The 26,278-nt window shown below is 32.9% G+C and overlaps 1 protein-coding gene across 1 annotated transcript in view; it reads left to right on the top strand.

Annotated features, from left to right (window-relative positions):
* The window catches only part of LOC105214487 (transcription factor GAGA), a 47,863-nt gene that overhangs the window by 2,672 nt on the left and 18,913 nt on the right, over positions 1–26,278 (top strand). The gene's annotated exons all lie outside the window — the stretch shown is intronic.

Raw genomic sequence — 26,278 nt, 5'->3', positions numbered from 1 at the left:
TTGTAGTGCAAATATTTTTCACAGTGTATTTAATTGGACTCAGTCCACCCTTATGCTAGTCAGTCGGTTACAATTGTACGTACTTTTGTGCTATAAGTATTACTGAGTATACCTATCGAATTCGAATTTATCTAAGACGCAAACCGTTGAAGCTTTTATGAACACGTGTAGCTTATTACTGGTAAATTATGAAAGAAACTTTAAAGTTGGCTTTTTTTTTTGGTAATTTTATTCTTTTATACACATTTTAGGTAAGAAATTGTGTTCTAAAACTTGAGTGCAATGTTTGTATAACACTTGCTCTAAAGCTTACAGAACTTTAAGCCAACCCTTGAGAGCTTTCATTACATAGAACTTGCACCAGCATACTTGACAAGCTCTTTGGTGAATCTTTTAAAAAGTATATGCATACCAGTTGGTGGATTTTAAATTTGTATATATTTTTTAATATTATTAATTAAGTATTAGCATGCTACTAAGGTTTCATTTACAACAGAACCTCATTATACTCATAAAAAATAAAAAACTCGACTGCTAGATTATAGTACTTTACACCCAAATGCATTCCTGAAACAAAAAAAGAGATAATAATATAAAAAAATCATTATCATAATATTGTCTCAAATGTAGTGGATATTTTTCGTTATTTCAAATAGCGTTGAGTATTTTATTAGTGCTTCCAGATCACATAAATAAATATTATTGTCTGCCTCAAATGCAACACTGGTTGGAAACCAATAATATCTGATTAGACCCATTATTATTCTTATTAGTAAATAACTTGTTGAGCTCTTTAATCGGTAACATTGGTTTGGACTGCTATGAATTCCGAGCTCACCAATCAGACTCCGGTTTAGGAATTGAACCGTTTTAGTTAGTTTAACGGGCTTGATTAAATTACGGATGTTAATTCTTTTCTGTAAGGCAGCAAAAGAAGTAAAGTGTATTGGAGATCTAAAGTTGTAAGTTAATAAAAAATATAATTAAAGTATCAAAGTTTTTATATGTATATAGGAGTTGAAATAAAATGAACAGCTCGTTTATTAAGGTAAATTTATATCTGCAATTATTATTATTTGTATATAAGCATCTAATTAAACAACTCTAATTGAAAACTCACTTTTAATTTAATTAAATCAATTCCAACAACTTTTGAGGTTAGATATGTTAAAAAACTCCATTGGCTCATATTTGGTTAGACGCATGATCTCGCAATTTTCGTTTTATATAATACCATATAGCAATGAATTTTGTCAATTAATATTGGCGAGAGGAAATTTATCTTTGCCGCTGATAATGTGGTGCTACTGATAAAATTCGATAAAAGCAAGACGAATTTCGAAAATGAGCAATTGTTGTAGCAACAGCATATAAAATATAACAGTAGCTAGCTGTTTACAACAACAACCATAAAGTGTGTAAATCAACCAAGTATCAATACAGATTTTGGTTTAAATATTTATGGAAGTTCTACAATAATGTGTGAATCCAGTGGGTTATGCAAATTTAATGTTCTGTTCAAATTACATTTAAAGTGGTAGGATGCCATTATTAACTTCTTCATAAAATTTTACTATATATCGCATAAGCATCGTCAATACCTAGTTCTCTCGTATACTTGTACGAATGTACATTCGTAGATTTTGTACATAACCTCTTCGAATAAGTGAAGTATCTCAAAAGGCGTACGAAATTTGCTCCATAAGGAAGCTAGTATTTCTTAACGCAATACATGAGATAAAAATCTCATAAAAATTATAGTTTATGCTAGATTATTCTAGCGGTTCCCAAATACGGAAATCTAGAGATTTAGACTATTGAAGTCATGTGATACTATAACTTCTGGAAAGAAATGTCCTGGTCCCACGAAACATTTAGAAAACAAAAAAGCATAGAAAGCTTCCTTTACCTTCCTTGGATGTGCAGACTGATTTCCTGTCGCACTAGTGCTCAGACTTCACAGACTTGTGTCTAGCTGTCCTATTACTTTCCTCCGCTGGCGGTTCGGTAATAATAAAAATCAAAAAAACTATTTTTTTAAGAAAATAATTACTATACATATTTACATACATACATTTGGGTATGAATTCGAGCATCATTTCATCATAATTGCTTAATTTTCTCATGAATTGAATATGTGAGATTTGTTTGTAATAAAACATATTTTATTTGAACTAAAATTGATAAGAAATTTAAATATATATGCTTATTTTAATATTTGATATGTGTAACTGAAACTTTAACCGAAATGTATAACGTCGATCCACGTTTGGAATATGTTCTAGCTCCCGAAACCTAAAACCAATATTTTCTTTACTTATTTAATGTTGTTGTTGTTACAAGACTCGAATGAGGCAAGCTCTACAATCCGATCTGCAATGCATTTTTACTGTAGATTGAATTTAGTGACATATTTCATATTTAGATAAAATATAAAAAAGATATTTTGATTAATTGAATTGAATATATTTAAATATATTGTTTCCTTATTGCCTGATAATTCGCACTCTCGTCATCTGTTATTGTAGGGCATACCATAAGAAGTGGTTTTCCAGAAGTGTCGAACTCTACCTCTCGATTGTTTGCTTATTTTAGAGGGAGCTTCGGCGATGTACTGTAGTAGATAGGTAGGTAGGAGTGCAGCCCTGTTATATTTCGGGCTCAATTAACACTAGCTGTGTCATTTTGATGCATTACTCGATGACCTTTTTATTATTGCTATCACGTTTCATAATCTCGTTTAAACCATTTTGTGGTTTCGATGGAGCTGCTAATGTCCGTTATGGTTTTCATTTCCATTGAAGGTTTGATGCTTGATGGATTTCCAGTGTTCTGTGTCGGTTCTGCGATAGGGCTGGGCATTCACAGAGGAAGTGGAAAATTGTTTCCTTATTCCCTGCTAATTCGCAGTCTCGTTGTTGTTGTAGCTGTTATCTATCCCTGCCTGAAAATAAAGCATAAATCTAGTTGTCGTCGAGATCATATAACGAGAGGCCCAGGAAACGTGCTGTTTCGGCAAGGTTGAATCAAAGGGAAAGGGGTGTTAGATGAGTGGGGTTCGTTGGGCATGCAAAAAGGTGGTTAGTGTCTGCGGGGACTCATTGCATGCAGGACATGTATTTTGTATGTCGGGGTTCAGTCTGGATAAGTAGGAGTTTAACCTGCTACAATTTCCAGATCGAAGTTGCGCAAGGGTGACTCTGGTTTCACGTGGCAACTCGAGCTCTACGTCTGCTTTTGGTGGTGGTTTAGTTATATACGCAGTCTTGTCATATGTTAATCCAAATTGCCCGTGCGCTGTTATGGTATGGCAGTTAGTGTGAAGATACTTTTCCTAGACTTATTTAATAAGTCGTTAGTTCTTTTCTTGTTATAATATTTTTTTCATATTTTGGCCATATCTGTTTAGTTATTTTGCATTTTGTTGTATTTTTCCATCTATTATTTGCTAATTGTTGAAATTGGATTCGTTTAGAAAAGCTCCTGCCTTTGCCAACACTTTTGCTTTTTCGTTGCCGAAAATGATCAAGTCTATGAGGAGCTTGTTTTCTAATGAGCACAGTGCATTCTTGCAGTTTAGGACTCTGCTGCAATTAGTCATCGGCGAAGACAAAGCCAGGAGAGCCGTTTGGTTATTCGTGTATATGTGCTGCAGTAATTTGAAAGAAATTTTGCATCATTTCATATCGCTGTCGTTAGAACATAGATCTGATCTAATTAAACAAGCGGGCTCATCCGACAAAGTGTTCCTAAACGGAAAACATCAAAACATTTTACACTTTTCACTAAAACAAATGCACTCAGTGTTTGTATATTTGATCCAAAGGGCATGAGGGAGGTAAAATGAATCAATATACATACTTGTAAACAGATCAAATTAATTGAAAAAAAAAAACGATGGACTAAATGTATACAGACTTATAGAGGATCGATTGCGGAATAATATTTTAGACTTTAAATTTTTTATTGTCAAAATCCCTTTCTTCTAAAATATCTACGATAAAAATAATATATAATGAGGAACCATTTGAACTCTCTCAGATCTGCAGACTTCTTTTACAGAATTAGAACTTGAGATAAATTTCAAAATAGAATCTATTTATAATTAAAATCTGATTTTACATCAAGTATTAACATATAATGCTTTAAGACATTTCGCATTTATGTTTTTATTGCTCGTTAAGAGACATTCAAGACATTCGAAGCTAAATTCTCTGCAGATTCTTTCGTATATGTGGACTCGATTTTTATATGTTTTGGACAATTCAATTCAAAAGAAATACTTTCTAGTTGATATATCTTCTAAACAGTCATTATATCGTTCTGAGAAGCTTTTTTGATAAGAAATGTAACCCTGATGTGCCTTCTTGAATCTTAAATCTTGTTAATATTCATGTTTCTAATAAAAAAATACTCCCATACGCTGTAATAAAAAATTTAATTAATACAAATTTTGAAACTGTATTTTATTTTTTAGAGAGAATATGCACATATACAACATACATACATACATACATCAATTAAAAATTAATTACTTTTTTTTCATTATTTAGCTCATGAAGCCCTCAAAGTGCATCTTTTTGTCTGAAAATTTACTTCGATTTTACTCAACAGCGAGAACATTAATTTCGTAAAACAAAAGTTATTTACACGCTCGATATTATAAATGCATTGTCAAAAGCTTACTTGAAAGAAAAAAACGAACATAGTTATAGTGCTTGTCGCCTTCAAGGAAAGGATTATTATTTTTCTCCGATTCTTGCAATGGTCAAGAAAAGCGTTTGCCATATCTTGTACACACACAAGCCTATAGGTATTTACATTTTTTTCGGTGCGTTTGTATGTATGTCCATGTAGTTGTGTATGTGCATAAATTTGAATATTTAGTATTTACTCCTTTGACCATTTGATAAGGTGTGGTGGTAGTAAGTCTTACTTCCAGCATCGCCACAATTGTACACAAACAACAATACATACATATGTACGAAAATGCCTTATGTAGTTGGTATGTATGTACGTGTAAATATATTTGTATGTAATGGGATACAGACTTTTTGAAGAGTTGGTTCGTTTCTGCATCTGCGTTTTTATTTAACTTGCTTATATTTCACTTCACTGTATGATGACTGCGAACAGACGACGAACCTTCGATGGCAGACGGTTATAGACCGACCGGCATACTACTGCTGCTGCTGCATGCATACTCGCACAAACAATCGAATGGTACGCGCCGATCCAAGTTGTTGGGCGCACTGTTGTATTTCCAATGGTGTGGCAATGGTGTCGCGGAATTTTAACCATGCTCCAATAGTCAGACGCTAGTCGTCTTTGCCGACGCTCGCACTTTCTATCTCCTTCTACCTTTTCCGTTCCAGTCATCGTTTCGGTTTGTTTCATTTATTCGCTGTTCCATTTTTATATTGCAAAAATTTTTTCTCCTTTCGATTGCCTGCCCCAATGTTGTTGCCCGCCTGCCTGCTAGCCAGCCCCCCACTTTGACCCTTCTTAAGGGTGACTCTCGCGCGTCTCTAGTCGAATCATCATCTTCTTTCTCTTCCTCAGCAGAAGTAGCCGAACACATACACACACACGTAGCGCCGCATACGACATTTCAGTATATGTGCCAGCAGAAGGTTTGTTCTACACTCATGTGCAGATATCGCTACATACATATACAAACAGTGTGTGTGTTTTTGTTTTTTTTTTTTTAAAGCTTCTGCTCAAGTCCTGTCGTGTGCTTTTCACTTTGCCTCAGTATTAGTGTTTTTGTATGTATTTATACAATTTTTTTCTGCTAATTTTTATTCTCTCTAGGAGTGTTTTTGTTTTTGTTGCTTTTCCCATTTTTATTTTTATTCTCTATTTTTTCTGCAGTGCAATTTTTTCTTTGTACAACCTTTCTTTTCTTCAACCAAACGTACGGGATACCCCAGTTGACCGACCGCAATGACGTTTGTTATTGCAACAATATGTATGTATGTGTGTGGATGTGTTCGTGAATTTTTTTGAGCGAGACAAGCAGGAAGAGCTGATTCGAGCAGAATTGCTAACTGCTAACTGTGGACTGTAGCTTCAATATGTGTGTGGAAAATGTATCCTTGCGCGCTGACATAAATTAATAACTCAAAGAGAGAAAGCGTAGATTTTTTTGGGTTTTTGGTTTTTGTTGATTTTTTCTCTAATCAAATGTTTTTAATTGATTTTTTTTTTTCAGTGAAGGAAAAAAGTATTTATTTTTAACTATTAAAAAAGTATTTTAGCATAATTACAATTTTATAATTTAATATTTATAAATTCATATGAATCCTGTTTAAAGTTTGTTCCTTCGATTTGATTAATTATCAAATGTTTATTGATTACTTCGAAAATAATATTTGATTTTCAATCGTTACGAATATTCCAATCTAGTTTCACATTCCCACGGATCTACGGTATCGAAACGGATTTGGATTAATTTGATAAAGGATTGATAATCTCAAATTATATATTTGGAGACTCCGAACAACCGGGCCTTGACAATTCTCAATATCGCCTAAAAGTATACTAAAGTATTTTTTATCTGTGGTTTGCTATAATTTTTGTATTTATTTTTGATTTTATTACTTATTTAATATTTTGAGTATTAAAACTAACCCTCAAAATCTGTTATGGATTAGTAATTTTTTTCTAAATGTTTAACCAGAACTAAGTGAAATTATCTGAGTCACAATTTGATTTAAAAGTAATAAAATTGTTATTTTTAAGTAAAAATGTAGTCAGAGCCCTCAGATTGCAAGAATGCACTTTTTCGCCTTCAAATGAACGGCCCTAATGCTATTATGTGGGATTCAAACAAATAAGGTAACAAATCACTTGCATCAGTTGTACGTCTAGAAACCATAAAAGTTATATAAACATAACATTTTGTATTTATCGATAAAATTATAAAATAATTATCGGTCATAGTAGGACTTTTCGGGTTAAGAAAGAGGAATATAAAAGATAATTTAGAATTAAAAAAAAATATAAATAACTTTAATTGGTGTAAATGCATTCATATACATATGTATATGTAAGTATTGAATTTTATTGAGTCGTACTGGATCAATTATCATTTTCAAATTGAATTTTTATTATTTTTAAATTTTTTGGAAATTTTTGTATTAGTTTATTTTTTGTATTAAAAAAAGATTTTTGAAAAACATTTTCGATTTTCATTACAATAAAATGTATTTCAAGATTTTTTTAATATTAATATATATATGTGTGGTATTGAGAAATAATGTTTTACAAAAATTTTTATTCTATTTTCTTTAAAACCATAATATTTTTTCCAATATTCTTTTGTATTTATTTTCTATTATCTTAACAGAAAGCATAGCTTCTTTCTTTAAAATTATGATTTATATACAATTAATATTCAAGTAAAACTGCCCATTTTTAATAATATATATTGTTAGTAAAAAATATAAAAAACAACGGGGATTATTTTTTTTTTAATTACTTTATTTTTATTAAAAATATTTTGCAAAAAAACAATACATTAATAAAATAAAAGCACATTTTTTTACTAGAAAATATTTTTTTTAGTTCAAATAATTATTTAATTAAATTTTAAGTTTGAATTTATTTAGTATTAAATTTTGTTTAATCTTTAGAAGGTATTGTTTTACTTAATTTTTTTTTTATTTATTTTATTTTATTATTTTTTTTTTTCAATTTATATGTTTTTCTATATATTTTAACCGCAAAAATTAATATTTATCTCAGTGCCACTCGATAAATCGATACTTTTATGGGATTTTTATTAAATTCTATGAACATATTTGCCAAATTTGCCCCACTGTACCTCAAACTTGTCTCATTCTTGGCGGAAACCCCTAGCAACTTTGATACTTTCGTCTGTGTTGGTGCGTCAAAAGCGCTTTTTTTCGTTGAGATTTCAATGTGTGCTTGCACGTGTGTGTGTATGTGTGTAAATGAATGAATATGTATGCAAATACCTTGCACATATACACAAAGGCTCATTCATACATTGATGTTTGTATATTTGTTCGTATGTATGTATGTGCATGTATAAGAATGTATGTAAGCCGAGTTCTTTGGCAACTACTTTTGTGCATATGTATGTACGTGTGTCGGTATATCACTGCTATTGTCATGATTATTGTTGTTATACTGTAGTTGGCATTTTTTCAATTTTTTCTCTTGTACGGCTTCCTTCGTCGGTTTCCCCATTAACCACCATTCTTCTTGCTCGCTTGTTCATTTCGGTTTCTTATGACTTTGCTTTCATTTTATGCAACCACTGAGGGTGGCTGCCTCAACCTCACACCTCCCTCGCACCAGCCCACCTCCCGACCGACCGTTCGCTGGCTGGCGCGCTCATACATTTCTTTGCCCTTATTACAATTTTTCTCTACGGTTTGTGCATGCTCACATTGGCGCTTGCCTTGCTTTTGCTTGCTGTTGTTGTTGCTGCCTTTGCCTTCTCAATTTTTATTTTCTGTGCAGAATTTTTTAAAAAAGTCGTTGTTTGGTTGTTTTTGTTTTTTTTTTCTTTTTTCCTTTCTCATTGCCCGTTGTTTTTTAATCTTAACTCAGAATAGCAATGATTGGGGGCAAGGAAAGGGGTGGTGTTGGTGAGGTCTGGGTCTCTTTATGTCTGAGTGAAATGAAAATATAGTTCCGTTTGTGTCGTATGTCCAAGAAATAATGTATAGTGAAGGGGGTGTGGGTGGCTGGAGGTGTACAACGCGGTTGGAGAAAGAAAAACTCTATTGAACAAAAAAAGTAAATTAAATGCGAGAAATGAAAAAAAAAATGCCAACAGCAACAACTACAAGACAGTGTTAAAAAAATTGCTGTAAAAAACAATTGGTGAACGCGTTTAATGTTTTGCAAGTATCATATAATACTAACTATATAGTAGATGTGAGTATGTGTATATATGTAGTTACATATGTGTGGGTGTAGTTGTGTTATTGCTATATTGTTTTTGTTGTTGTAGTCCCTTGTATGAGTATTATGTCCAGGTTCACGATTTCAGTTAGTTTTCCACCCTCACCGATTAACTGTAAATGCCCACACACATACACACAACAACAACTATATATTTATATATAGTATATATTTAACTTGGGCGCTGCTTGCATGAAGACCTTGAGTCAGTGAAATTTAATTGTACATATTTTTGAATTGGAAACTTATGTAATTTGCTGAAGTCATAATGAATTTGTGGCGAAAATCTTCAAAAAAAAAAAACAAAAAAATGTTTCGTTCAATGCAAATGAAGCGTTCGTCTTTGATTAATTACAGCCATTATACATTATATATTCATATATACGCACGTACATACAACAGCTTGCAACTGTATGTGTGTGTATTGTGTCATCAACGCTATTAGTTTGCATTAATTACTTACATATGCTTTATATACAGGTGTATATACACACCACTATATGTACATATATGTATATGTACATATGTAAACACTTTTTTTTAATTTTTTCTTTTGCATTTTTTTTATTGTAAAGCAGCATTGATTCGCTCCACTGTACTATCATCATCATCCTTCCACTTCCGATACGAAGCGCTGGTCAGACACATTGGCAGACCTGTGTAAATGAAAGCAAGATGGCAGCAGCGAGCGAGCGACCAGCGCCATCGCCAGCGATCAGAGCTAGAGCCAGAGCCCGGTCGGTGTAGCGACAACTTGTGTCATTTGTGTGTGTTTTTGTTTCAATTTTTTTGCCATATCTTCTCTCGCGTCTCTTCACTCTCACCGCCAAGCGTCGTAGATTTCGCCCATGTTTCGTTAACTTGCCTTTTTCTTTATACTCATTTTTTTACGAAAAACTTTTTTATGTATTAAATGAGCGACGGACGTCGACGAGTATATGAGCCGTGTTTTTTTTCGAGCCGCACTTCTTTCCACTGGGCGCTGCTTGTGTTGCTTGCTGCTGTGGTATGGTTTGAGGATATACGGGTTGCTTGCTGACTAGTTGCAGGCTCATGGCCTATTGGGTGTTTAAATGAATCGCCAATGTATACCAATTTTTTTGTGTGTCAGTTTTCTCATTTAGCTGCTGTTGCCGTTTTTTGTTTTTAAAGATGAAGTTTCATTTCGGTTCTTTACATTTCTTTTGTTTTTTGATTTTTTTGTATGCCATGTTTCTCCTTCGTCTTGCGTAGTCCGAGTTTTTCATATACTTGTACATACTTCAAGTTGTCCGAAAGCTTTTTTCCAATTGTGTATTAAGAAAGTCGGTCCATCTTCCAAGACAGCAGATTCTTGAAAATTTATTGAAAACCACTTGATCTGGAGACTTAACGGTGTTAAGTGTATGTCAAAAACGTAATATGCATAAAACTCACATCTTAGATCGTGGGTTTTATTAGTAGTTTCGGTTGTAGTTGAAATTGTATATGCCATAAGCTTGTTTTCAAAAAATGTGATCCCTCGTTGAATACCGGTTATTTTTTAAATAAAAAAGCTCTTCAGTCGTTCCTAAGCAGCTTAAAGCTTGCCTGGAAGCTTTATTTATAGGATATGTTCAGAGAACCAACATAACAAACTAAAATGTATATTCCCAAGCTTTTTTTCCAAAAATATGATCCTTCGTTAGATACTGGTAAAGCTTGAAATAGTTTTCGTACCGTCAAAAAGCTCTTAAGCTCCTAGGAAGATCTCATTCATTTGAAATTTGTGCTTGTTTCTTGTCCAGATTTGAACATATTCTTCACGTATAATTTTGGTGCTTGTTTTTTTTTAATGCAGTATTTAAACTGAGCTTTATAATAAAGCTTCTTATAATACATATTTATCCATTAATTTCGAATTTTTCATACAGTTTTTTTGGTTATCTAAAAAAATTGTGTGCTTTCAGCTGTGGTATTGTTAAAGAAATATCAATATCGCTTGTGGAACCCTTTATATCGAGCTACTAAATAAATTTATTTCATCACTTTCTGTCTCAATCAACAAATTATCTAATATTTTATGGGAAACATTCAGGTTATGAATAAAAATGACATAATCCGAGTAGATCGTTCAAAAAGCTCCAAAGAAAAGCTTTTTATATTGCATTCCTATTTTTTTATTTTCCATGTTTTTAGGTTATGCTGAAAAGCTTGTATAAATATTAAATACACATGGTACTGAACTCTAAAGTACAAGCTTTAGCTTAAAATTTTTCAAATCCTAATTTGCATTTTTAGGTTATGTTGAAAATGTTCGAATGTCTTAGATGTGATCAACCTACTCATTTGAGGAATTTGTTGAAATCTCATTATTGAACTCAAATATAAAAGCTTATGTTCGTTTCTAATTGAAATTTTCGGATTTTTTTGAAATTGAAATTTTTGGGTTATTTTGAGAAATGTTTAGTATCGTTTGTGGAAGCTTTTAAATAATACCTAATCACTTGTGGGGACCTTCTTGGCGAATGAAAGCTTATTTTTTTCAAGAAATTAGTAATTAAAATTTTAAAATTTGTAGGTTATTTTCGAATTTCGAGTATCAGTTATATATATATACTAAAAAAAGTCGCTTTAGAACAATATACATATAATCGCTTGTGGGGACCTTGATATCTTATTTAATTTTTTATTTTTTTACAAAAAATTACAAATTAGTTACTAAAATTATCAAATTTTTGATGTAAAAATAGAAAAAAACTTACAATATCGCTTATGCTGTCCTGCATATAGGTCCTCGCTATATATATAATAACCGTTAAGGGCCGAAGAATAATTGAGTTGCCCGTTCAACAAATGCGGTTATACGTCAATATATGGAGACATTACATGTTGGTATAGAAAGAAGAAATTAGCCCAACAGAACCTGTTCTGTGCTGTGCTCTGCTGGTTGCTGCCCTTTCCCACATTCATTTGCGCTGGTTTGCATACGATGAAGAACAACCTGCACAAACCCACGTACACACACCAATCTACACTTTATATTTATGTGCTTTTGTTTGTATGACAGTACATAACGATTGCCGTTTTTTTACACGCCGCACACTTCGCGTAAGAAGTGATTCTTGGCTGCAAACCTTTTGCAGATATAATTCTTTATTTTTCCCCACTGTACACACACAATTTTTTCTGTTTTGTTCTGTTTATATGTACTTCGATTTTTTCTTTTACTTTCTTGTCTCTGTATGTGTGTGAGTGCACGATTGTATGAGTGTATGATTGTATGTTTGTGTATGTGTATGGATTTTTTTCCAATTTTTTCGCTCTCACCACTACTTCAGACTTCACCGCCACCGCCGCCGCTGCTACCGCCACGCCACCATCACCAACAACAGCCAGCAACGTTATTTCATGCCGTTCCTTAGCTGGCTGGCTGGCTGGCTCGATGGCTTACTGGCTGCCTGGGCGCTAATCGTCATCGTCTTCTGGCATCATCTTTTATTTGTAATTTGTTCATCATCGGCGTCGTCGCAGTTGTCGTTTATCGTTGGTTGCACGCTTGCCAGGTCGCTGGTAGGCTGGTTGATGTGTTGTGTTGTCGTCGGTCGTAATGACTGGAAATCGTGCGATTGTCGGCAATGACAGTTTCGTAAATCGGTTCATATATCGGTTATATATACATATAGCATCACAAATATCCGTTTGAACTATATCACACACACATGTAAACATTAACAATCCAAGCTCGCTTGCTCGTCAAAATAATAGTTGCTGCCGAAACGTTGATTTGAAATGAATCAAACTAATCTATGGATCGCCGATTAAGACAATGTGTTTTTAAACCGCATACTACTCCAAATCCAACGTGTTCCAAGCCAATACGTACGCAACGCCATATGCGTTGCACGGACGGACGTACGGTCATCATAAAGTGCGTTCCAAGTCTAGTGTTGATCAAGCTCCAGTAAGCATTGGTACGTTCGCACACCGTGTGTTCAATACAAAAACAACTAACTAATTGTTTAACATATTTAACACGAAAAATTCAACAAAACAAATTATCAAAAACAAACAATAAACCGCTGCCGATTGTGTGTATTACGAGAATCCAGGATCAAGTGCGTCCGCGTTAAGTATGCGTAAATATCATCACGTCTAAGCTGTTGGCTCTATTGAAGCTAAGGGCATAAGTAGTAGGAAGAATAAAATATATAAGAAAGAAGAAAAAAAAACAAGAATTTCCCTTTCGCTGACTTTTCCATTTTTATATTATTTGGTTGTTTTCCGCTTTCTTAAGAACTCTGACTACTGACATTTACTCTCTATATTCGCTTGATATACTATATTCATACATATATATATATTTTTATAGTATGTCTTGTGTATGCTGTTTTGCTCACCATTTCTATTTGTTCGGTATTTTCCCTACTTTTATTCCGGTTTTATTTTTACTACTACTCTCAATTTCAAGTTCGTCAGACGATTTTTATTATTATTTCTCTTTTTTCCACGTCTTCTTTTTCATGCTTTTCTATTTAAGCTTACATTATGGCTCCGTCGTATCGTGGTGCTCCTCTATACGCGCGAGTATCGTAATTTTTCGCACACATGCATGAGCACACATGCGAACACACACACACCCATACATCCAGCCATCCAGCCATCCAAATGTTCATAAACACACACACCCATACGCTCACATGTGCCTCGTCTCACGATTTACGGCTCAGGACGCACATATGCGGCGTCCTCATATTTTTCGCGTCTTTAATGCTTTAGTTACATTATAAATATTTGGACTAAAAATGCTCCATATTTTTAGGCCGCTTTAATAAAAAGTGTTTTTCGGTTTTTGTTGTTATTATTATTATTGTTGTTGTGGTCGTTATAATGCCACTGCTAAGTGTCACATCGTATTTCTTCCATAGCATAATGTCGTTCAAATGTTTCATTCATCAACGCACCCAACATTATGTTGCAGGACCAGACTCTTTAAGCCAACACGTGACTCGCGGTGTAACATAGTGTGGTAACTACAGAGTGTTGGAATTCCATTTAGTTAGGAACTCAATTGAGTTTAGTGAAAAAAACAGTTATGTTTTTGATAAATAATGTGTTTTTTTGGTGGTGAAGTGTTACGAAAATCGCATTGACGTTTATAAAGTTGACTTTTGCAATTTGGAACAGTTGTAGTTTTGAAAATTATACTGTGAAAACTTAACCTTATGTTGGACTTTAAGTGTGGATTAATATGTTCTCAATATACATATATGTACATGTACCATCTGAGGACTTCGAAGATGAAACAAAGTGTGCAATTATTATAAAAAGTTTCTAAATAAAGACAGCTTGAATCAATTCTATTAAGGTGTTGTTAACATTGTGGACACTTCACTGAGCGAGATTTTAAAAAGAACTTGTTTGCCGAATTAACCTCAATTTGTTCTAATTTTAATGAAGTGTTTCGAAAAATGTCTTATGTTTTAGGGTTGAGTGCGTGAATAACATTTATTATTAATATATTAGTGACATAAAACATTAATCATACAATTTTTGGAAACGTAACCGAAGTTGCGGTGCTTGTCGGATATAAGACCGGGCTATGTAGACCCGGCTGGCAGATTTTATAGGCCATCTTGACTTTGAAAGGCTATAAATTCCTCCAGTGCTTTTGTTATGTGAAAAATCTTTAAATGAATATTCATAAGTCGGTCTGTGGGTAATTAGAAACATTTTCTCAAACCTTTTAGAATATCTCAATGTCTAACCATCAATTAATTAATCTTTTTTAGATTCCTTTTCAACTAAGTATTTGTTGTTTACTTTCTCCTTGATACTCCTACTCTTAACATTATATTCATATATATTAAAATCATTTTATCTGCACTACTTTGCCAAGAAAAGATTAAACAAATTATTTAGAAATTCTCTGTTCAAAAAACGAAGCGTATTTTTCGAATATTCCAATCCATAATCTACAAAATGAAACTGCTGAAAGATAGGTTTTTATTCAATATACATAATATAACAAAGTGGCACTTATATGGTTCCTTGCACAATAAGGATGATTAAACAAGATTCATTATATTAATTTAAATGCTTCTTGAGAGCTTAGGAGCTTTCTTAGTATTCAAAGTAATATAGTATAGTATAGTAAAAATGTGCTTAGTTCCGTTGGAGAAATTATGATTTTTATATTTTGAAACGTATTGGGAAAAATATGCTGTTCCTACTGAATGAAGGGTTTCCAAGTCATTTTTAATAAGAAGCTCAAGAATAAATGTTCTGCATCACTAAATCTTGTCTCGGTTCTGAAGACTATTTTTGTCATAAAGTCAAAAACTTGTTCTAGTGTCTAAAATATAGCTTTAATAACTCCCTGTAATATGTTAACAAGCAATTTAATCACTTAAGCATAGAAGCTATAGTAGGAATATATATGTATAAAGGAAATAAAATTGAAAGTCACACCCATCGCATTTCACATATGGTATAGCTTTCATGCAAATTTCCAAAATACAGTATACTCTCGAAAAGTAAATTCTCAGAAAGTAAATAATCGCGGAAAAGTTAATCACCTTTAAGATTACACATGCACCTCGAAAAAGTAAATTTTTTAATTTACTTTTCAGAGAGTGTGATAAAAAATTCGAAACGAAGCTAGCAGCATTTTTTACGATGTTGCAAAAACACTTACTCTCTTGTTTATCGCGTCTTTTTAGTAAATAAACTCTCCTACTTGATCCACTGGTTTAAAAATGAAAACGATGCAAATCAGGTGTCAGACTTTTTGAATTCTTGTACAAAAATGGTCAGAAAATATATTGCAAAAGAAAAAAAAAACAAAAGAATATTCAAGATTTTTTCTCTTCATAGTAAATACATATGTATGTATGTAAATGTAAATATGTTTTTCTTGTAAATCCATATGTTTTATTTAAGCTAATAAATGAATGAATTTTTTAAGTTAAAAAATACATTTAATATTATAACAGATAATTTTTATATATATTTGGAAAAGTAAATTATTCGAAAAAGTAAATTACCCAAAATACCAATCGATTTACTTTTCGAGAGTATACTGTATTGTATATTTTCAAACAGCATATGAACTTCTGTAAGATTGCATATAAAAGGTATTATGAAAACTTTGAGATGTTTCTATACATATAAGAGCATCTAATCTATTCCAGCTACGGTAATATAATTTCGAATTTCTAAGTTAATCATACATTTGAAAGCTTTTGAAAATATGTTTTTTGACTTGCTTTGTGATTTTAATTGCATCCAGTTGAAAAGGAAATTTGTTCCAAAAATTATCATAATCGGTTAAATATATAGCCCACGAACCTATAGATTGTTTAAATAAGTTGCAATCGGATTTAAATAATTTAGTTACTTGGTGTCACAAAAATGATAGCCACTGAATCTTAAAAAATTTAAAACGATGTGCTTTTCCCGTAGAACTGTTGATCCTTCTCCCTATGTAATAAATAACTTCAGTTTAGAGCAAGTTTTTAGCTTTGTTGATTTAGGACCCTAAACTAAATTTTAATTCTCATGGAATCCTAGTTACCAATCCAGTTCTGATAAGCTAGAGTCCAAACAATAGCACAATTTTTACTTTTTGCTTTAGGCCATTTACATTGGGATTTAAGATTGAATCTTCCCCCGTATACTAGTCGTTTAAAACTTATAAATCTTCCCACACTCACTAGCCGCAGAGAAATGCTAGGTATAATATTCCTAATAAAACTTCTGAATGGTTTAGTTTGTAGTGCATTCCTTTTGATATTAAGTTTAATGTCCCTTTGCGTTCACCTAGGCAGTTTAAACCATTACTTCTAAAATCTTCTCGAACAAATTTTGAGTTAAACGAACCCTTCCGCCGAATATGTCAGGATTTTAATTCTCATTCCAGCACATTTGCTCCATTTGACTCAATATTTAGCATCAAAAAAACTATTTTGTCTTCTCTTAATAAGTAATATTCAGAAATTTTTAATTTTTTGTTTTTATAAATTTTTAAACCTCAGCTGTTGAAATGTTTCTTTCTGTAGCTGAGCAGTTTGAGAACTGGACGCTTAAAAATCTAAAATAAAAATAAAAAGTATATTATATTAATATATATACAGTGGAACTTCCGTAACTCGAAGATCTCCATAACTCGAACTTTGGAATTGGCTATAGCGTTTAGAAATCAAATTACATACAAATTTCCTTCCATAAATCGAACTTTAAAATTTTACTATCGAGGCAGTATTTTAAAAGAGTCTCTCTATATCGGATGGAGATGAACAATAAATAAGATATTACACATATGGATTGCATAAATCATGTAACAAAAGCATGGGTTACAGACATCAAGAGCCAAACAATAGCAAACTCCAACGAACAAAATTACGAAATACATATTTTAAAGGATCTACATAAAACTTAAAGCGAAGTAAACTGTGTATAAATCTATATTTAACACCTTTTTGAAAAATTGTATGTTTGTTAATGAAAATTCTATAACTCGAAGTTTTTTGTGCATTATGGTGATTCGAGTTAGAGAAGTTCCACTATACTAAAAAGCGATGCAATTGTCTTTCATCTTCGTCAAGACACACTTTCTTTCCTTATAGTCGGTAGACTTGTAAGATTATAATGCAAGTAAGACTAGTAAGTTTGTTAGCAAAGAAACTTATTTCACATAAAGCGTATGAGTATACCGAATTCTGCCGGTGACGTTATCGTTGGTTCCAAATCATTGCTAACCACCTCTATACAACTTTCTGTTGATTTTGGGTTTTTAATGATTTTTTTCACATTTTTTTAAATAGCACACACCCTTTGTATTCTTATAATGTAATTATTTTTATTTTTTTTTACGAAATTAACCTTTTCTTTTTTTCGCTTGCTTGTTGTTTAGGGATGGCAATTTTTGTTTGCCATCCCCCAAAAAACATCATTATATGAAAATGAGTATTTCACCACGAGATTATCTAATGAGCAAAAAGAAGCTGTATTATAGTTAAAAAAAGAAGGCGGCAGCATTCTTGGGCTAATACCGTTGAAATATGTGTGCGATTTATTGATATTTAGGACACGACTGAAGTTAAAATGAAGGGAATGTAAAAACTTTGATTGTAAGTGATAACTCGTATTTCTAAAATGAAAAAAAAAAATATATATATATTGAACGTGCCAAGCATTTATTGACAGTTAAAATCTCCTTAGTCGAAGACTTCGCTGCTCTAATAACTAATTATCAGTATTCACTGATCGAACCCAAGCCATAGTTGTGGTAATCAAGAAAGATCTAAGAAATACCGGGTTAGGCAAACCAGCTTTTTCAAAACATCAGCTCTGCATCATTAAAAAAATGTTCGAATACTTTTACCAGCAGCATTTAACGTTTATAATACTGATTCTAATGGATAGAGTATATAATTCAGCAGTTTCGATAAGATAACTTTATAAAACTCAGATATTTAGTTCCATATTGTACTCACATACATACATTGTACTATAATTGCCGTCGCTAATGGGCGGAGGCTTTTAATAGAGCTTTTGTGTTAAAAAAATATTTTTAATACTAAAATTATAATTATAACAAATCCTTTTCTTTAATAGGTTGACAATCAACAATAACTTTTTGACAGAAAATTCAAACAATAGAATTGCGACAATATACGAAAGTTCATCTACAAATTTACATAATCCAGCTTTTTGACACTTCTTTCTTAGTGAAGAGTAAAATAATTTTGTTTTAGTTTTCTAATGATATGCCGGTGCTTGCAATGCTGTAGTACTTCCCATCTTCTGTTTGGTTTTTGATATAAACTATTCCAGATTTTAATCAAAACCTTATAGGCGCAAAAGTGATTTCTTTGTTTTGCGATTCGAAAAATCGTAATATAGCTAAGTCATTATTCACATAGTACTTTCAAGGCCTAGCGCTTCTTCTGCGATAAAATGCTGATACTGCATTATATATGTACCTTCGGAGTGGAGAGGTCATGAACGGGTTCCTCTGTCTCAAATATCTTCGTCAATATTGAAAATATCAGTGAGTCGGTTCATCCGCAGTTTCAACTAGCTAAATTCAAACTTGTTGGTATATTGACAACCACAGCAAGCGGTTTTAAAGTTGACAAATAGAACGTGGGCGTATCTATTTCCGTTTCTCTTCTAAGATTATTTCTTCTTACGAATCTTCCCCACGTGCTTTCTTATTCTTACAGGAACAAAATGTAAGGTTTGCTAATGATAAGTATATTTGAAACCGGAAATGTCAGTCACTACGTTGAATAATGTTTTCTATTTATCATAATGTCATTGATTTGTAGAGTCCGACCGATTAATCGGACTTGGCATTGGCAGCGGCCAGTATTGGCCACAAATTTTAGCATCGGCATCGGCCATATTTGTTCGTTCACCTAATAAAACACAGTTTGATTCATATTTGGCTAAAGCAATAATAATAAGTAAATGTTTGCATTAAATTGAAGGTTTTATTAAGACCTAGTAGACCCGGCCACACATTTTTGAGGCTAAGTAACTTTTCCAATACTGTGAAAAAATTCTTATGCATAAAGATGAAAACGTTATAGCTGGTAAATTTGAAAACGATTGATATACATTATTGTAGATTTTTATGAACCGTAAATTAACAAATTTTGTTAAACTTTGATTTTTTTAATCGTATATTGAAGTATGTAGCAAATGAGCAAATTTCATAGTTGGCTCTATCTTGGGTTCGATTACCTTAATCAGAGCCCGTCTTATTCCATTACAAAGTCGAGGTTAAATTATGTTACGCAGCATGTTGAGAACTCACATTACTTTTAATTGCAAGTGTGTGGGGATAGTTCAGGCAATTTGAAATAGTCTGTGAGATAATTGACTACATCATCCTGGTTTGTAGATGTGTCAAATCTCCTGGAACGAAATTCTAAATTGTCGCATTAAAATCATCGAAATCTTTGTTCTTTACCACCAATATAGGTCATTCAATCAGTCATTTATGGTTATTATATTGTGGTTTCATGTCAGGAAAAACACGATGAATAAGCTTCTCTTTCGAGTCAATGAAGTGACAGAAATCTGTTGGAAATGTTATTAATCCATCGAGGTGTCAACTGCGACACTACCATTTCCAACTGCTTCTACAATCGCAATTTGACATTGTTGCAAAAACACTCGTATGTTAGTTGTTAATTGACGATTCTTTATGTGTCGCAACAAATTAGATGATTTTAGGCATGCATGAGGAATAATTGGAAGAGTCTACCAAAACCGTTTTGTAAGTCCTGTGCAGTTCCTCCAGCGACTTCTTCAATATCTGGAAAATCTTCGCATAGCGCTACTTTTTGCGATTTTGCAGACTGGTGTTTCGTTGATATGCAATTTTGGAGTAATTTCAAGTCCGAATGTGCCGTTTGTTTGCCTATTAACAGGTGCCAAGTTGTCCCTATTCCCATTAATCTTGGTGCTGAAAATTAGTGAAATTGCTTTCGGAATTACATCAGCCCTCATATACTATATGTGATGATTTTCTATTGGACTTTATGCCGAATATATAGGTCATATTGTGTGTTATCTTAATAAAATTACAACAATAAATAGCGGAGTATAAAATGTTCGGTTGCATCCGAACTTTCCTTTTTTGTTACAAATTGTTTTGGGCTATCGACACAACCGTATACAATTGATTATTTAATTTAACAAAGCAACAATGACAACCTTCAAAATAAAATTATTTTATTGTTTTCTTTTTTTAATTTTGTTGTCAATTCAAATAAAATTCTCTTATTACACAATATCTTCCTCGTAATTTTTCCATATTTACATACTTTCTAATTCTTTCCTTGGCTTCCACGAAGATTTCAAGACTAAAATTAGCTAGCTAGATATGGTCGTTCTCGACTTTTTGCTAAACTAACGAAAAGCAATTCAATTTAATATCCATAGATTACAAATTGTTTGTATGGGAAATTATAAAAGTGTGGATTTGAAGAAGCCAAGTAAGAACCATTCTTGTACTTCAAGAAATATTGCAAAAAAGGAATTGGCGTAATCGGTTCAGCTGTTCTCGAGTTATGCGCTGAGCAACACCTTTTTGCGATTCATTTTTATATTATAGATGATCCGATTTATGTCAAATATGCACAGTTTTGTTCAACAACTTGTTAAGATTTTGAAGATAATTTCATAATGTCACTTTTGTAGAAACCCACATTGCTATTGCTAGGACAGTCAATTTTTAAAACTTTCTCTTGAGCAATATCATTGGCCATAGACAGGAGCAGGTAATAATCACTTGGTGCCTGGTCTGGAATATAAGGTGTATGCAAAAGAATAATAAACAAGCTTTTGTTATCCTGGTGGAACACAACTCTTTCCTTATTGGCTGATCGATTCTGGGGAATCGGTTCATTCAGACGGTCCCATTGTTGACATTACAGGTTCGAATTAAGTTTGGCCATAGCTCAAAATACGTTTTCGCTACTGAATCACTTTTCATCAACAATAACCCTCCACTCAAGAAATGTATCGATCCAGCAGCGAATCGCAGATGAACATTCAATGGTCGATGAAGTTATGCGTAAACTCGTGTGACAGCTATACTTCGAGCTCCATCTTTAAAAATACCGATTGCACTTATGCAACGAGAGATACAAGTTACTAAAGCCATCTAATTGAAAAATAACGGATTTCTTTTACTAGATTTACTATTTTCTAATATTGGCCTCAAAGCTCGCATTTGTCGTTAAAGGAAAAAAGCTACACGGCTGACGTCCCAACGTGCTTGGAGAAAGCGCAATAACTGCTTTTACTTTTACTTTTGTTATTATATTATAGTTGTTTATTAAATAAATTTGTTTATGAAAGATTCGGAATCGGTCGATACTTTGCTAACTGGGCGTTTAATCGGCATCGGTCAAAAATTGAGAATCGCTCGGACACTATTGATTTGTTAAATTGTTCGTCGATCCGTAGAAAGCCATATATGCATAACTAGTTCTCTTATGATAGAGATTTCTGTGCCAAGTATAAGATGGCTATACAATTCGCCCGTAATAATTCATGTACAGATCACTTTTTCGGCACTACGCCAATATTATAGAACGATAATTGGAGATAAGTTTTATAAAGCAGCAAAAAGCAAATGGTCTAAAAAAGATAGAAAACAAAGATTTCAAAGGATGTGAAACGTCTACAAATCATTTCACTTACATAAATTAATGGCATTCAATTATAGTTATTATTGTTAAAATATCTTTAGCATCACTCTCGAATTATTAGTAACATATTTGGACAAAACGGTTTATAACGTAACACTTAACAAATACCGACACTTACCCGAATTTCAAAGAGTAATGTAGATAGCGCATTGTTTTATAAGTTGGAGCATAATTTAAGTAGTTAAACTTGGTCTAAATGATGTCGAAGACAACAAAAGCTATGAAAAAAATCTCTCCCATCGAAATAGATGTGAATTACTTGAAAACATACATTATTTTCTTGTTTTAAATTTACATATATTTTTTCAACTTAGCGTACGAATGTGTCCAAGTACCTTCCGAATTTTAAAAATATTTCTTACGAGGGCTGCTATATATATTTCTGGCCTAATAATGAAAATAGGAATATTTATCAACGAAAATGGTTTTATTGTTTTTCAAAATATTCTCCATCAAGATTTATACACTTTTGCATGCGCTCAAACCAATTTTCGAAGCACTTTTTTGAGCGATTGTCAAATTGTGCGGGATCCAACGAGAACAAACCTTTTTTACGGCCAGGTGTTCATGCAATATCGAATGTATGCTGGTGGGAGAAATGCATAGGCATGCCTCTATCTGAAGGTATATTACATGACGGTCTTGCATTATCAGTTCACGTACGGCATCGATGTTTTCTGGCACAACGGCTGTTTTTGGACGACCTTCACGGAATTCGTCTTTGAGCGAGCGTCGACCACGATTGAATTCGTTGTACCAGTTTTTCACAGTGCTATAGGATGGTGCTTCATAGCCATACAAAGATTTTGGTTCATCGATACACTCTTGTCGCGATAATCCACGTCGAAAGTTGTGAAAAATGATCGCACGAAAATGTTCACGAGTTAATTCCATTTTTTGGCCGAGATGAATTTTTTAATTCCCTGTAAATAAAACAATTCACGATTAAATAACAAAACGTTCTGAGTGATGTTATGCTAAAAAATGTCAAACTTTCCAATGGAAATGTCAGATTGCACCTGGCAACACTTAGTGTTGCCTAGGCCAGAAAGCAGCAGCCCTCGTATTAAAACCAATTCTCTTTTATATCCAATCCGTTTACCCAAAAATATTATATTTTCGAAAAGCAAAGCCAAATATGTAAAAGCGGTCGTCTTTTGATAGATTTTTGGAGCATTTTGAGGCCTAAAATCTCCTCTTATAAATAATGGAAAGGAAACGGAAAAGAAAGTTTTTTTTTTTTTAAATTACCTCCCAATGGTCGTTTTTTTTCTCATATCAAAATTATAATATTAAAAAATTAAATATGGTATAATGTTTTGAGATCTTCGTGCAGATTTCATACTAATTGAAGGATTTTGGGTTTAGAGCCTAGAGAAACTTGGCGATTTAGGCAAAAAATATACTTGATTATTTCCTTTTTTTGGGAAATGACAATTTTTAGACTTAGATTTATAAAAATGTCCAATAATTTCCGACAGCCAATAATATTTCGATACCTATTTTGGTGAAGTGTTATGCTGTAAATGTTATGATCGCTTCGGTCTTCATTGTTACATTCCTCCGCTCTCTCTGTTCTCACAAAAATGCACATGTAATGTTGTTTTGAGTTTTGTTTGATGTTATTCAACACCAGAGAGTATGTAGATCATTAAAGCCATTAAAACAATTGATTGTTATTCTACCTGTATTTGCTTATTTTATGTGATTTATATCAGTGGTTTGTTTGATTCGCTACTATATAAGGTTTGGAGTATTTGAATCGGATCGAAGATACTAATATTCATTGTAGGATAAATGTTTATGATTGAGATAAAAGACATTAACAGAGAGTTGGTGCGGAACGAATACAGGTGGGTCCGAGTGGTCAATAAGGTGATATCTAATTTTTTTTTCTTATAAAGTATACAAGAAGAATATTAGTTTAGATATATTTGAAAAACCCTTGAAAATTACTATTTCAGATAGAAAATAATTGTTTGAAAATATTAACCTACATATTGTCCTAATACTCACTTCAAAACTAATCAAATAGCATCCGAAAATCCAAAATTCACATTCATCACATAACTATATACATTTTATTGCTTAAGAGGTACCAAAATTTTAATGAATACGTAAGGCTGTTGCCTTTCTTCATACATACTGCTGCCATTCAGAGCACACCTTTCAAAACAGGTTTTGAAACACATATGTATATTTAACACTTTTGAGCGTGTCGTTTGAATTAGTCAGCCGAAGAGCTGAATATATGTTTCCTGTAAAATTTGGGTGTTATTTTTTTTAAATAGATTTTATGAGATTTCAAAATGTTTTCACTGATTTTTGAAAATTGTTGTTTTTTTAGTATAAACATTCGAATTGGTGGTTAATACTATTGTAAAAAGGGGTAATGTATTGCATATCGCGAGAGCATTGATTTTTTCGATTTGTACGGATGCAATGGCTATGTGGAAGATTTATATACATATCTATATGTTTGTATGTATGGTATGTGGTATAACTTTGATTTGAGATTGATTTATTAATTGCATTGGGAATCTGCGTAATTGCGGAAAGTCCAATACATACAAATTCACATATATTCAATTTATATATATTTACGTATGCAAATTTGTATGTAGATATATATGTAATGGAGCGGTTAGTGATACACAAGCAAAGCTTTAACTCAAGTATAGACGTATGTTAATACCCCCGGTAAGCTGTGAATTAAATTCTCAAAACCCAATACTTGTGCAACTCAATCAAATGAAATGAAGAAAAGGGCAAATAGCAAAAACACGTCGAGGAAACCTCATAACGCAAAGCGGTAAAAAGCAAAACTGCATGGCACCGGCATTACATAAAAAAGACAAGGGCTTGCCAATGGTACTAGCATAATGAGCCTACAACAAACACTACAATACACTACTACTATGTGGTTAACATACCTGGATATAACTAGTGTGACACATACATACAAGTGTATATATATTTAAATGTGTATGTTTGTATGTGTTAAAATTTGTTCCATACATATATAAATATCCGCGTGCATTTGAATTTTATTTTAGTTTACCACACCATATAGATTTAAAGGTGTATTGGCATGCCAATACGTACATACATATTTATATATATATACATAGTAAGTATGTATGTATGTTTGTAGTGGTTGAGCTCTTATTTTAGTTTATGTTGTTGCTGGTTTTCGGTTTTTGCTGCTAAAATATTTGTTTTTACCTGAATGTATCGGCTTTGCTACAAATATATACATATACATATATAAATATGTATGACTGTATGTCTGTCTGTCTGACTGCTTAAAAAGTTCCACAATGATGAGCCAGGCACGCCGTTTTAACCCGAATATCATTGCTTTTGTTCAAGCTGCAGTAGTTGTGTATAGTCTCAACAGCAATAACAACAACAACAATACCAGATCGGTCTACCTGTCTCGCGCTCGGCTTTCGAATACAACGTGGCTTCTCTGAAGACACCTCGCTGTTGTTGTTTGTTTGTTGTTGTAAATATATGTATATATGTATACCTATGCCACTAATACTATTATTTTTATTTAATTTTATACATATTTTTTTCATTTCCCCTATAATTACCTGTGTGTGTGCATACAACTACACATATATAGTGGCGAAGACCTCCGGTAAAAATACTAGCAACTGACCATCTTAACAACAACAACATAAGTTAAGCCATACTGTTAGGTGAGCTGAGACCTGAGACGCAGCCAAACGAGACAAGTCCAGACGTACGAGTGTACGACGAAGCGCTCGTCACACACACACACACGTACCGATATATATGTATTTGTGTAGTGACAGCAGCAGCAGCAAAAAGAGAGAGAGGCAGGCGCGCCGACCAGTGTATTGTATTGTAGAAATGAGCGACGGAGTCGGAGACGCGCGACATGACTACGCAACTAAGTGCCAAGTCGAGGTTTTGAAATTGGGTTTTGGATATTTTCTTGTCGTCTTGTCTTTTCTTTTGCTTCAGTATGATTTCTCATTCAGTTTGGTATTCGTCAAAATCGCGACGGACATACCAGCGTGGTTAAAAAGTTTCCTCAAATCAAACAAGCATACCAAATAATACTCTATCTAATACTCTGTGTCAATACATACTATCAAAGCTAGAGAATAGCCTGA

The sequence above is a fragment of the Zeugodacus cucurbitae genome, chromosome 6, assembly GCF_028554725.1.
Source record: "Zeugodacus cucurbitae isolate PBARC_wt_2022May chromosome 6, idZeuCucr1.2, whole genome shotgun sequence".
Taxonomy (NCBI): Eukaryota; Metazoa; Arthropoda; class Insecta; order Diptera; family Tephritidae; genus Zeugodacus; species Zeugodacus cucurbitae.
This window is presented reverse-complemented; position numbering and strand designations above follow the sequence as displayed.